Raw genomic sequence first — 15,238 nt, forward strand, 5'->3', positions numbered from 1 at the left:
ATTCAAACTGATGAATCAATGAGAGTCTGATACAACACATCCTCCAGATTTATTTGTGTTCCTATTTAGGGATTTATGCGGTTAGTGCTAATAGCTAAGATAATTGTATTATAAATGGAGAAGAGTAAAGGGACTAAAAAGAATGTAAGGTTTCTAGACATTCAAACTGATGAATCAATGACACCGGTAAACTTTGCTAAGTCCTGTGTATACAATGTAAAGCCTAGGGCAAGCAATCATTAAATATCCGTACAAAGAGATACACTGAAAAACACTGTGCATGAATCAAAATAACTCACTTTACCAGGAAATGTAATGGGATGAGTTGTGATTGTATCTTTATCATAAACGCCCCTGATTCACTGGTAAGAGATAAGATTCAGGGAGGAATTCTGTGTTCCATCATTTTCCTCATCTGACACATTTCCCACAGACTGGGCACTTCCTGTGAGGCTGCTGAAATGTTGCTGGAATGGTTCAGTAAACAGGAGTGCTTTCACCCTAAACTGGTTTGCAGGGTTATTGTCACAAGTTTTACAAGTTGTTATGTCTTCAATCTTAAAAATCATTCTGCTTATGTATTATATTGATACAAACAGCATCTGTGTCAACCTTGCTCTATGGCATGCTGAGGCAAAAGGGATTTTATGTCCAGGCGATCACTTTTGCCTCAATAGTGTAAAGCAAAGTCTTTCTGATTCGAGTAAATTTACCCTAATTTAATATCTTTTTGAGGTGTAATTAATATGCAATAAACTTGCACATAATTAAAACATAATAGTCACGTATTGCAATTTCCTTTATATAACATTCTCAAAATAACAACATCTACACATGTAATATAAATCTATACATGTTATCTAACATTGTTGCATAATAGTCTAGAACTACACAAGCACTATGTCAATGCTAATTCCTGATTTTGAAATTATACTATCACTACAGGAGATGTTACTATTGGGAAAGACAGGATACAGCATAAATTGGACTTCTCTGGAAGGCAGTGGCACCCCACTCCAGTCCTCTCGCCTGGAAAATCCCATGGACGGAAGGGCCTGGTGGGCTGCAGTCCATGTGGTCACAAAGAGTTGGACATGACTGAGCGACTTCCCTTTCACTTTTCACTTTCATGCATTGGAGAAGGAAATGGCAACCCACTCCAGTGTTCTTGCCTGGAGAATCCCAGGGACGAGGAAGCCTGGTGGGCTGCCATCTCTGGGGTCGCACAGACTGAAGTGACTTAGCAGCAGCAGCAACAGAGTGGTAGAAAGATAAAGGGATTGCTTGTAACTGGGTACGAGGTCATTTTTGGGGTAATGGAAATGTTCTTTAACTGGATGGTGATGATGGCTACATAACCTCACAAGTTTACTAAAATTCATTGAATCACGCTTTCAATGGGTGTATTCTTTGACATGTAAAATATACTCCGATGAAACGTAGAAATACTTTGTCATAGTGATCGTGGAAAAATAAGGTTATGTTGAATTTTTCTTAACTCATCTTTTAGAATGTAGCTCTATTGAGACTTTGAATTTCAAAGTGTCCGTATAAGAGCAGGGGGAGGGCATCCACAGCTTACTTGTGCCCTGGGCACTTAGGGGTCTTTCCCAGGCACTCGTGACCACATGTCAAGGCACATGGGTAGGGAGCGAGTCATGCAGAATGCACTGAAGGGTATTTCTTCTCTCTGTGGCTGCACTGGTTTAGAGTTATTATCCATTCCTATTGAGAGAGGAGAAGATACGGACATGAGGATTGTCCATACATTCTTTCCAGTTTGCTGTCTGTGGCTGCATATTTCATACACAGAGGAGGCTGTAAAAGGGTTGTCATGGCAGAGTGTGTGGTCATTCATTGTCAACAATTCATTTTGTCATCTTTACAAAGCCCTAAGGAAAAAGATGGACATTCACGCAAACAAAACCCCTCTAACCTCTATAATCAGGGTTGACTCTCTGTTTAGTATCAAGTTTCCAGTGTCCAGCATGAGAAAATAAGGCCAGTGTCACACTTTGCAGACTCTGCCCTGAGGAGATTTATTTCTGCCCAGGTGTGCTTCACTTGAAAAAGCAACACTTTATCTTTGTATCATTTATTTACTGCCTTGAGCTGTAATAGTGCATTCGCATGTTCCACTAGACTGTGGAGTTGGGGAGGGAGGGGTGGAAGTTATACTCAGCATCCTTGCTACCCATGAGTGGACCTTGCACCTACATGCTACTTAGCATGATTGTATAATTGATTAGTAGTTAGTAGTGAGGCTGCTGTAAGTGAAAATAGATACAGTAATAAAATTTGGAAATCAGTAACTCTCTGTAGATTATAAATCTACAACATATTATTCATAAAATACAGATAAACACTGTAAATTCTTACTGTGTTAAAGCATCTTATATCAAACAAAACCGAGACTCATCAAAGAGATAGGAATCTGAACTATTCAAGAGTGTGTGAGTTGGGATAAATATTTGAAACATAAAGGTAGAGATAAAAGGTATTAAAGTCAAGATGATTCTTTAAAAAAAGAAAAATAGGCAAAAAAGCTAGCAAACCAAAAACAGCGCAGCAAGTGAGATCATTTGAGTAGAAACTAGTTTAATAGAAAGTGGCAGTGATGATACAGCTCTGAAGTAGCCAGTATATAAAGAAATAAAACTAAATCAGAGCAAAAATCATTTTCCCCACTTAACATCAAAACTACCTGCTATGGTCTGAATGCTTGTGCCCAATTCACATTCATATGTTGAAATCTTAACACCTCAAGGTGACGGTATTAGGAGGTGGGACCTTGAGGAGGCCTGTAATCATGAGTTTGCTCACATGAATGGGATTGTTGTTGTTGTTATTTAGTCGCTAGGTCATATCTAACTGTTCTGTGACCCCATTGACTGCGGCCTGTTAGTCTTCTCTGTCCATGGGATTTCCAGTCAAGGATACTGGCGTGGGTTGCCATTCCTTTCTTTTAATTTTGTGGCTGTAGTCACTGTCCGCAGTGATTTTGGAGCCCAAGAAAATAAAACCTGCAACTGCTTCTACTTTTTCCCCATCTATTTGACGTAAAGTGATGTGACCAGATGTCATGATGTTAGTTTTTTGAATGTTGAATTTTAAACCAGTCTTTTTACACTCTTCTTTAATCGTCATCAAGAGGCTGTTTAGTGCCTCTTCAATTTCTGCTATTGGAGTGCTGTCATATGCATATCTGAGGTTGTTGATATTTCTCCTTGAAAGCTTGATTCCAGCTTGTCATTCACCCAGCCCAGAATTTAGCACAATATACTCTGTATACAAGTTAAATAAACAGGGCGACGATATACAGCCTTGACATACTCCTTTCCCAGTTTTGAACCAGTTTCTCGTTCCATGTCTGGTTATAGCTGCTGCTTCTTGACCTGCACATAGTTTTCCCAGGAGGCAAATAATGTGATCTGGTATTCCCATCTCTAAGAATTTTTCACTGTTTGTGGTGATCCACACAGTCAAAAGTTTTAGCATAGTAAATGAAGCAGATGTTTTCCCTGAAGTCCCTTGTTTTTTTCTATGATCCAGTGGATGTTGGCAATTTGATGTCTGGTTCCTCTGTCTTCTCTAAAACCAGCTGGCACATCTGGTAGGACTTGATTCACCTATTGTTGAAGCTAAGTTTGAAGGATTTGAGCATTACCTTGCTGCTGCTGCTGCTGCTAAGTTGCTTCAGTCATGTCCGACTCTGCACGACCACATAGACGGCAGCCCACCAGGCTCCCCCGTCCCTGGGATTCTCTAGGCAAGAACACTGGAGTGGGTTGCCATTTCCTTCTCCAATGCATGCAAGTGAAAAGTGAAAGTGAAGTCGCTCAGTCGTGTCCGACTCTTAGCGACCCCATGGACTGCAGCCCACCAGGCTCCTCCATCCATGGGATTTTCCAGGCAAGGGTACTGGAGTGGGGTGCCATTGCCTTCTCCGATTACCTTGCTAGCATGTGGAATTAGCACAATTCTATGGAAATTTCTGAAAGAGATGGGAATACCAGACCACCTGACCTGCCTCTCGAGAAACCTGTATGCAGGTCAGGAAGCAACAGTTACAACTGGACATGGAATAACAGACGGGTTTCAAATAGGAAAAGGAGTATGTCAGGCTGTATATTTGTTACCCTGCTTATTTAACTTATATGCAGAGTACATCATGAAAAACGCTGGGCTGGAAGAAGCACAAGCTGGAATCAATATTGCTGAGAGAAATATCAATAACCTCAGATATGCAGATGACACCACCCTTATGGCAGAAAGTGAAGAGGAACTAAAAAGCCTCTTGATGAAAGTGAAAGAGGAGAGTGAAAAAGTTGGCTTAAAGCTCAACATTCAGAAAACAAAGATCATGGCATCTGGTCTTCATGGAAGATAGATGGGGAAACAGTGGAAACAGTGTCAGACTTTATTCTTCTGGGCTCCAAAATCATTGCAGATGGTGACTGCAGCCATGAAATTAAAAGACACTTACTCCTTGGAAGGAAAGTTATGACCAACCTAGATAGCATATTCAAAAGCAGAGATATTACTTTGCCAACAAAGGTCTGTCTAGTCAAGGCTATGGTTTTTCCAGTGGTCATGTATGGATGTGAGAGTTGGACTGTGAAGAAAGCTGATTGCCAAACAATTGATGCTTTTGAACTGTGGTGTTGGAGAAGACTCTTGAGAGTCCCTTGGACTGCAAAGAGATCCAACCAGTCCATTCTAAAGGAGATCAGTCAGGGGTGTTCTTTGGAAGGAATGATGCTAAAGCTGAAACTCCAGTACTTTGGCCACCTCATGCAAACAGTTGACTCACTGGAATAGACTCTGATGCTGGGAGGGGTTGGGGGCAGGAGGAGAAGGGGATGACAGAGGACGAGATGGCTGGATGGCATCACTGATTTGATGGACATGAGTTTGAGTGAACTCCGGGAGTTGGTGATAGACTTAGAGGCCTGGCGTGCTGCAATTCATGGGGTTGCAAAGAGTTGGTTATGACTGAGCGACTGAACTGAACTGATGGTAGTTTGAACATTCTTTGACATTGTCCTTCTTTGGTATTGGAATTAAAACTGACCTTTTCCAGTTCTGTGGGCACTGCTGGGTTTTCAAATTTGCTGACATATTGAGTGCAGCACTTTAACTGTATCATCTTTTAGAATTTGACATAACTCAGCTGGGATTCCATAATCTCCACTAGCTTTGTTCGTAGTAATGCTTCCCAAGGCCCACTTAACTTCACACTCCAAGATATCTGGCTCTAGGTGAGTGACCACACCATTGTAGTTATCCTGGTCATTAAGACATTTTTTGTATGGTTTTTCTGTGTATTCTTGATCCAACTTCTCAATCTCTTCTGTTTCTATTAGGTTCTTGCCATTTCTGTCCTTTATTGTGCCAGTCTTTGCATGAAATGTTCCCTTGGTATCTCTAATTTTCTTAAAGGCATCTCTAGTCTTTCCCATTCTGTTGTTTTCCTCTATTTCTTTGCATTATTCACTTAACAAGGCTTTCTTTTCTCTCCTTCTTATTATATGGAACTCTGTATTTGGTTGGGTATCTTTCTCTTTCTCTTTTGCCTTTGCTCAGCTATTTGTAAGCTTCTCTTCATTTCTCAGCTATTTGTAAGGCCTCCTCAGACAAACACTTAGCCTTCCTGCATTTCTTTTTCTTTGAGATAGTTTTGGTTATATCTCCTGTGCAATGTTACAAACCTCCATTCATAGTTCTTCAGGTACTCTGTCTGCCAGATCTAATCCCTTGATTCTATTTGTCACCTCCACTATATAATCATAAAGGATTTGATTTAGGTCATACCTGAATGGCCTATAGGTTTCCCCTACTTTCTTCAATTTAAGCCTGAATTTTGAAATAAGGAGCTCATAGCTGAGCCACAGTCAGCTTCTGGTCTTGTTTTTGCTGATCACATAGATCCTCTCCATATTCTGCTGCAAAGAGTATAATCAGTCTGACTTCAATATTGACCATCTGATGATGTCCCTCTATGGAGTTATCTTTTGTGTTGTTGGAAGAGGGTGTTGCTATGATCAAGGATGTTCTTTTGACGAAACTATGTTAGCCTTTGCCCTACCTCATTTTGTACTCCAAGGCCTAACTTGCTCCCCATTACTCCAAGTATCTCTTGGTTTCTACTTTTACATTCCAATGCCCTATGATGAAAAAGACATCTTTTTTTAATATTAGTTCTAGAAAGTCTTATAGGTCTTCACAGAACTGTTCAGTTACATCTTCTTTGGCATTAGTGGTTTGGGCATAGACTTGGGTTACTGTGATGTTGAATGTTTTGCCTTGGAAATGAACAGAGAGCATTCTGTTGTTTTTGAGATTGCACCCAAGTACTGAATTTTTGGACTTTTTGTTGACTATGAGGGCTATTCCATTTCTTCTAAGGGATTCTCGCCCACAGTAATAGATAAAATTGTCATCTGAATTAAATTCACCCATTCCTGTCCATTTTAGTTCACTGACTCAGTTCAATTCAGTCGCTCAGTCATGTCCAACTCTTTGTGACCCCGTGGACTGCAGCACGCCAGGCCTCCCTGTCCATCACTAACTCCTGTAGTTTATTCAAACTCATGTCCATTAAGTCAATGATGTCATCCAAACATCTCATCCTGTTGTCCCCTTCCCCTCCTGCCTTCAATCTTTCCCAGCATCAGGGGCTTTTCCAGTGAGTCAGTTCTTTGCATCAGGTGGCCAAAGTATTGGAGTTTCAACTTCAACATCAGTCCTTCCAATGAATATTCAGGACTGATTTGCTTTAGGATGGACTGGTTGGATCTCTGTGCAGTCCAAGGGACTCTCAAGAGTCTTCTCCAACACCACAGTTCAAAAGCATCAATTCTTCAGTGCTCAGCTTTCTTTTCAGTCCAACTCTCATATCCATACATGACTACTAGAAAAACCATAGCCTTTACTAGATGGACCTTTGTTTGCAAAGTAATGTCTCTGCTTTTTAATATGCTGTCTAGGTTGGTCATAATTTTTCTTCCAAGAAGTAAATATCTTTTAATTTCATGGCTGCAATCACCATCTGCAGTGATTTTGGAGCTCCAAAAAATAAAGTGTGACACTATTTCCACTTTTCCCCTATTTGCCATGAAGTGATGGGACCGGATGCCATGATTTTAGTTTTCTGAATGTTGAGCTTTCAGCCAACTTTTTCATTCTCCTCTTTCATTTTCATCAAGAGCCTCTTTAGTTCTTCTTCACTTTCTACCATAAGGGTTGGTATCATCTGCATATCTGAGGTTATTGACGTTTCTCCCAGCAATCTTGATCCAGCTAGTGCTTCATCCAGCCCAGCGTTTCTCATGATGTACTCTGCATAGAAGTTAAATAAGCAGGGTGTCAATATACAGCCTTGATGTACTCCTTTTCCTATTTGGAACCAGGCTGTTGTTCCATGTCCAGTTGTAACTGTTGCTTCCTGATCTGCATACAGATTTCTCAAGAGGCAGGTCAGGTGGTCTGGTATTCCCATCTCTTTCAGAATTTTCTACAGAATTTTTCACTGATTCCTAGGATGTTGATATTCACTCATGTCATCTCCTGCTTCACCATATTTAGTTTACCTTGATTCATGAATCTAACATTCCAGGTTCTGATGCAATATTGTTCTTTACAGCATGGGACTTTACTTTCCAGCAGATACATCCACAATGAGTGTCATTTCTGCTTTAGCCCAGCTCTTCATTCTTTCTGGAGCTATTTCTCCTTTCTTCCTCAATAGCATATTGGAAACCTATCAACCTGAGTGGCTCATTTCCTGGTGTCACATCTTTTTGCCTTTGTTTGTACAGTTCTTGAGGCAAAAATACTGGAGTATCTTGATGTGAGATATCAAATATGGTTAACCAGCTACAATTAGAAAAGGTTAGGATTGTACCCAGGTCTTGCTAGTTTAAAAGCTGGTTTTCCTATTATATTAATTTTATGGGGAGGATTTTAGTTAGATGAGGTAAATATTATAGAATGTGATGACTTCATTCCCCACACTTTTTCCTTTTAAAAAATACCTGGGAAATTGTAAGTCATGAGTTTTTTAAATAATATGTTCCATGCCTCCTCAGCTAACCTTCAAGTTCAGATACAGCCCAAGTGAAAATATCCCATACACACTGACAGCCTCATACCCTTAGCTCCTGCCCCTCTCTATTTTTCTTTTTGGAAGTTTTGTTTAGTGCCATTGGAATTTGCTAAGCCCATGGGCAGGGTAACCTGTAGATAGCAGAGATTTCATACACTCAGGTGTAACCGTCAATAAAAGACTCTTGACAATCTTCAAAAATATTGTTAGCAAGGGACAACTCTGAAGAAATTTCTATTAAGATTCCTCTGAAGGTCCCCAGATGAACTGAGCCCAGTTACCCGCAGTAGCTGTACACTAACTGTGCATTTTCCAACCTACAACTCATGTTTCCTGGGTTGTTGTTGTTTAGGCACTAGGTCATGTCTTACTCTTTTCAGACCCCATAGACTAGAGCCCACAAGGCTCCTCTGTCCTTGGGATTGCTCAGGCAAAAATACTGGAGGGGGGTGCCATTTCCTTCTTCTAAGATATCTTCCCCATCTTTGGATCGAACTCGTGTCTCTTATATTGGCAAGAAGATTCTTTACCTCTAAGCTACCAGTGTTTCCTGGGATTCCCACTCAAATACAATCCATGCATGCAAGTCTTTAACTTGAAATCTGCCTTCAGCTGCCTAGACATATCCCCTAGAAGGTGATCTTTGTACCATCCCATCTCAAATTCAGAACAACTTCTGCATTATTTTTTCAAAACTAATTTTGCTTGGAAAAACATCAATTCTTTTAGAGAAATTAGTTTAAAATAACATTACCTTGTAGTATACATTTTAAAATGTGTTAACATAAAATACCTTTGTGATAATGTCTAAAAGAAAACTATTTTCAAAAAAAAACTATTTTCTTCTTCTTTGTCATCATCATTAAAAAACATTTATTCACAATGATTCTGCAAACTGTTTTTAAACCCCAGTCATTTCCAATGTCATCTATGACAAATGATTCATAGTAATCAGAATCATTGTCATTTCATTTATTTTTTTTTTTTTTGAGATTTCTGCTGCTGTAATTTGCATTTTCTCCTTGGTACCTTATAGCTATGAGTTAGAAAGGACAGCTACTACCATGATTTTACATAAGAGGAACTAAAAGCTTTGGAAGAGCTAAGGCAAACTCAGTTACACTGCTATATTTCTTTATATGCACAAAAATACAGTAATTCGTAATTCATAACTCTAAGGTTGTACAAGGTTACATTGTATTATTTATAATAATTAAATATATTTTAAAAATTTAAATGAACTTCTCTACTAGCTGCTTATTTCCTGTCTGTGCTGTGCTTAGTCTCTCAGTCTTGTCTGACTCTTTGTGACCCCATGGACTGTAGCCCACCAGGCTCCTCTGTCCATGGGGATTCTCCAGGCAAGAATACTAGAGTGGGTTGCCATGCCCTCCTCCAAGGGATCTTCCCTACCCAGGGATCAAACCCAGGTCTGTCATATTATAGGTGGATTCTTTACCATGTGAGCCACTAGAGAAGCCCATGAATACTTGGGTGGGTAATCTTTCCCTCCTTCAGGGGATCTTCCCAATCCAGAAATCGAACATGGTTCTCTGCATTGCTGCAGATTCTTTACCAGCTGAGCTACCAGGGAAGCCCCTGCCCCAGTCCATGGGGTTGCAGAAGAGTCAGAAAGGACTGAGCAACTGAGTACGCACACACGCACAGGTGAAGAGCCCAATGAAGAGATTCATAGAGGAAGGTCTGGGAGGGTCCCAAGTGCAGGAGTTGCTATTCCTATGGAGGTGGGCTGCATCAACCTCCTTGTATGTCTCCAGTTGTGTCCATGTACAGATGCTGCCATGTGAAGGAGCTGCCATTTTCACTGGCTAATCACTGCTTCCCAGAACCATCCTCACTTCCATCACCACTTGTCCAAGCCTCCCTGCTTTTTAGCAACACTACTGAGAGTAGTACCATCTAGCCAGGCTAGTGCTTGGTCTTCTCTTAATGTAGACAATTATAGACTTCAACTTCTCTGAAAATAGATGAGTGCAGTCCTAGACTGTTGTATGTGGATCATATCCACTTCTTGTGTGTGAATATGATCGTCAATCTAAAAATTCTCCAAACCCTAAACTTTGGGGATTTTTATGGAAGCTTCATCACATAGACATGCTCAGTCAGTCAGTTCAGTCACTCAGTGGTTTCCAACTCTTTGTGACCCCATGAACTGTTTCCCTATCCAACACCAACTCCCAGAACTTGCTCAAACATAGACATGAGCCATCATTAACTCTTTTTCCAGCCTCTCTCTCTTTCTCAAGAGAATGGGTGGCAGGGCTGAAAATTTTAAGCTTATTATCACATTTTGGTCTTTCTGGCAAACAACCCTCATTCAGAAGCCATCTAAGAGCCCCACCCTGAAGAGCTGTCTCATTAGAACAAAGAACATGCCTATTGCCTAGGAAATGATAAGGTTTAAGATCTCTGTGCCAGGAACTGGAAACAGAGATTAATATATAATTTCTATTATCTCATATAGACACAACTGTGTTCTTAATAAATGGTGTTTGTGGTCATGTTAATGTTATAAAGAGAAATATATATTCAAAGAGAGGACTTATGCAACATATGAAAACAGTGGACCATCATAGGATTCTGACACAAGACATCCTGCAACAAACACATTTTCCTCATTCTGAAACCATATTCTGATAAATGGGATGGGAGATGAAAATCCATTTTATAGAATACATGCTTTTATTAATTACACTGAAGAGTATAAACAAGATATTAAAAATGAAAACCATTGAGCAGACTCCTGATCCCTCAGGAGTCAGATCATGTCTCTAGGTCTGATCCACTTCACCTGATAAAAATCTTTTAATATCATTTTAATAGCTTGGCTTTGCTTTCATTAAAGTTAATTGACTTAGGCTATAGATTGCTGTGATTATACAATTTAGAAAGAAATTAGTTCAGAAACATAACCAAAAAATATTTTATAAGAAAAAAAAAAGGTTTTAATTAAAGAAATCATTCTTCTGTCATAAGTCTGCCTGGTAGTGTTCAGATGTATTGAAACTGTTAACTAATGAACTAGAGTAACCTCAAACTAATGGTGACATACTAGAGTTTTAAATAAGACTTGAGTTTAAATAGTTTCAGGTCTTTAATTGGAAGAATTCTCTTTGGTAAGACTTAAAAATGTAGCACAATTTTTTGATTTTACTTTTTAAAAGTTTTAGAACTGTTGTTTTTTTTTTTTTTTTTCCTTTTACCCATTTGATTACTAAGCTTTAGTGTCAAATGCATCTAACAAGAATGAAGTGGAGTTGAAACTTTGACTTATTATTCCCTGAGTTATTTTTATACATTTCATAAGGAACAAAGACTTAAGATTTAGCCAGCATCAGAGCTTCACTCTTTCCTAATGTTACTCAGTATGTGGAGTTTCACTGAAGAATTCACTGAAGTAAAAATCTGATCAAATAATAATGAGGATCAAACAAGGCATTCAGATACAATGAAACCTTAGAAAATGGTTAAATGATAACAATGAAGTACTTCCATACTTTATACAGAAAGACTGAAATAAAATGACTGCCTGACTTGTTAAATAAAGAAACACATCCTATCAATAAACATTTCTCAATATGTGCATTTCACATAGAGCAAAATTCTCATTGAGGCAGATGAGATGAGAATGTTTGTCATTCAAATAACTTTAGTTTAGTAGACGCCTTCTTAACTGTAAACCTTCATATAAATTGTCATCATGTCTGCCTTTGTTATCATATCTGACACTTCTCAGGGAATAATCATTTCCTGTGCTTCATTTTTATTGATTCAGTTAATGTCATATATTTGTTTTCTTTTTTTCTGACTCTGGTGCAAGTGCCATTCAAATTCAGAAGGTACTGAGGAGGTAAGTTGATTAAATCACTAGGGATGTTACTTAATTCTTATGGGAACTTCAAAAGAGAGAAATATTTACTCATTTAATTATTGAATTCCTAAAAAGTACATAGATAGAGAAGGCATTTTTATGGTTTGTTAGAATGTTAAGAATAAGACATTCTTAAGCAAGTCAGAAAGGAGATCTTTCTACATACCTCTATTCATCTATCAATGAGATTCAAAATCTGTTATCAAAATATCTATATTCCTCTAGTATTAAGACAATTTTAAGTTATATGCCTTCAACTCAAAAGATAACTAATGTTCATAACAGTTTTATATCTACTGAAAATTTTCTGTTTACTACTCACAGCATGAGAGCACCATGGAACTGCACACAATAGAAGCCTCTATTAATGGCAGAGAATTAACAATTAAACTATTTTCTGTTTTTTTTTTTTTTAACTATTATGGATTTTTTTCTAATCACTTTGTATGCATCATTATATGTGCTCAGTTGCTTTAGTTGTGTCTCTTTGCGACCCTGAGGAGTGTAGCCGACCAGGCTCCTCTGTCTGTGGGATTTTCCCAGCAAGACTACTGGACTGAGTTGCCATGCCCTCCTTCAAGGGATCTTCCTGACCTATGAATCAAACCTACGTCTCCTGCATTGCAGGTAGGTTCTTTACCTGCTGAGCCATCAGGGAACACCATGTATCATTGTAGAAACTGGTAAAAGTTCAATAAAAAGAAGAAATAAAAAGCTTGGATAATCTCACCATCAAGGATACATTGTTCTCTGCTGACTGAATATACCGATTCCTTTAAAAAAGATATATTGTTTATATTTTATTATATTTCCTCACACACACACACACACACACATATATATACACAAACAGATATACACAGTAGAAATTTTATATATGGTTTCATTTTTCAATATTTTGGAAACACTATGTAACTGGTTTATAATGTGCATTGCATTAAAATGCATTATTTTAATAAGCCATAATCTATTCCAATATTTGTTAATTCAAACTACTTCCCACTTCTGTTTCTATATTCAATGCTGTGACAATTTTTTTTTTTCCTCAAAGTTTGGTCCCCATTTCTTATATTTCATCAGAGAGAAAAAAATTGCATTCTCAGAACAAATGATATAAAAATTCAACTGTTGCAATCCATATTTGCCAAATTATTTCTGTGATATTTCTATATAAGGGTTCTGAAACCATTACTAAATCTGAAATCATATACCAAATTCTGCCAAATATTTCACTATAGTGTGTAAAATCCAAACAATTTTTGGCTCTGAATTTCTCCATCATTCTTGCATATTACAATGAAACTGTTCCAAATACTAGAGTGATAACTTATTACCATTAAAAATTGGGATAGCAATCTGTATGCTACCATTTATCTTTAAATAAGTAATGACACATTTGATAATACTTTTGTATTTGCCAAGTACACAGTGCTCTAATATTAGGATACTGTGCAGTTGTTATAGAAGAGAACAGTTATCTTGGAAATTTACAGAGTTGTCACATCCTTATTGTTTGACAATCTGGTTGAATACGATTAGAGTCATATATCACTTCGAATCAAAGAATTCCAGATAAAGCCAAAACCACTGCTAGAAACAATGAACCATAACATTGTTGGCTAAATTTTGCTGCCTCAGAAGTATCCTGTCAAATGATGTACAAATAGACAAGGGACTAGAAAACATACCAAGATACCCTGACCATCTGTTGGTAGATTATCAAACAGAAGTTAGTGCCAATAAGGCAGTAAATGTAACATCAAGGTCAGCATCTAAAGGATACGGTACTATATTTTCAAAAACCAATACATAGGTTCAGACTCAAACATCTTTCCTGTGCTAAAAATAAAAAGTTTTAGCTGTATCTTGCATGTTGTATTCAGTATCAAGTATGGACAGGGATAGCCTCTCTAATAGGTAATATGTTACTCGCTTTATTGTAAGGAGCAAGCCTGCATGTACTTTCTGACCTCCTACTTTCTTCATTCTGTCCTGCCCTGGTGTTATGTTTATAGGACAAGATACATGTTGAAATCCTTTCTCTAATTTACTAATCTACTCCTTACAAGCTAAAGTTTGGTCTCAAATTTCACAAATAGTTTGTTCTGAAACAAACTCTATCTCTACTAAACATGCTTTGACAGAAGTATTTAAACTACAGCCATTTTTAAAGGTGTAATTGACACATAACACTATTAGCTTCATCTGTACAACATAATGATTGATATTTGTGTATATTGTGAGGTGATTACCACAATGTCTAGTTGACATCTGTCACCATACAGTTACCTATTTTTTCTCATGATGAAAACTTTGAAGATCTATGTTCTTAGCAACTTTCAAATACACAGTACAGCATTAATAACTATGGACATCATAATGTACATTAAATTGCATGTATTATTTATTTCATAATTGGAAATGTATATATTTTGAACCTCTTCACCCATTCCGTTCACTTCTCATCCGCTGCCTCTGGTAACACCAATCTATTCTCTGTATCGATGAGTTCATTTGTTGTTATTATTTATAAGATTCTACGTGTAAGCCAGATAATATGGTTTTTGTGTTTCTCTGTCTTTTTTTTTTGAACTGAACTGATTTTGTTTTTATTAATTGAATTTAATCCACTTGTGATATATTGATTATTAAGCAGAGCTATGAATGATTCTTTTTTTTTAATTTTATTTTATTTTTAAACTTTACAATATTCTATTAGTTTTGCCAAATATCGAAATGAATCCACCACAGGTATACCTGTGTTCCCCATCCTGAACCCTCCTCCCTCCTCCCTCCCCATACCCTCCCTCTGGGTCGTCCCAGTGCACCAGCCCCAAGCATCCAGTATCGTGCATCGACCCTGTCTTGACTTATTTCACTTAGTATAATTCCTTCACAGTTCATCCATGTTGTTGCAAATGACAAAATTTCATATTATATGGCTGAAAGATATTCCTTTATTATATATATAATATAAATATAATAATAAATAATATATAATAATATATAAGTATATAATATATATATTGTCCATTCATCCATTGATGGACATTTGGATTGTTTCCATGTCTTGCCTATTGTAAATAATGTTGCAATGAACATAGAGGTGCATAAATCTTCTTGAGTTATTTTTTAATTTTCTCTGAATAGATATCTAGAAGTGAAATTGCTTGGCGGTGCTATTTTTAATTTTTTGAGGAGCCTCTGTACTGTTTTCCATAGTGAATAGCTGCACTAAT

The 15,238-nt window shown here is 37.7% G+C and overlaps 1 long non-coding RNA gene across 3 annotated transcripts in view; it reads left to right on the top strand.

Annotated features, from left to right (window-relative positions):
- The first annotated feature begins 12,409 nt into the window (after window positions 1-12,409).
- The window catches only part of LOC101902249 (uncharacterized), a 328,523-nt gene continuing 325,694 nt past the window's right edge, over window positions 12,410-15,238 (top strand). For 2 of the 3 annotated variants that reach the window (XR_009495817.1, XR_009495819.1), the window contains exon 1: window positions 12,412-12,626. This is a non-coding gene — a long non-coding RNA (uncharacterized lncRNA). Of the gene's footprint in view, window positions 12,627-15,238 lie in introns of all 3 variants that reach the window. The other variant, XR_009495818.1, reaches the window with a different exon arrangement.

Source organism: Bos taurus, chromosome 9 (genome assembly GCF_002263795.3).
Source record: "Bos taurus isolate L1 Dominette 01449 registration number 42190680 breed Hereford chromosome 9, ARS-UCD2.0, whole genome shotgun sequence".
NCBI classification, from domain to species: Eukaryota; Metazoa; Chordata; class Mammalia; order Artiodactyla; family Bovidae; genus Bos; species Bos taurus.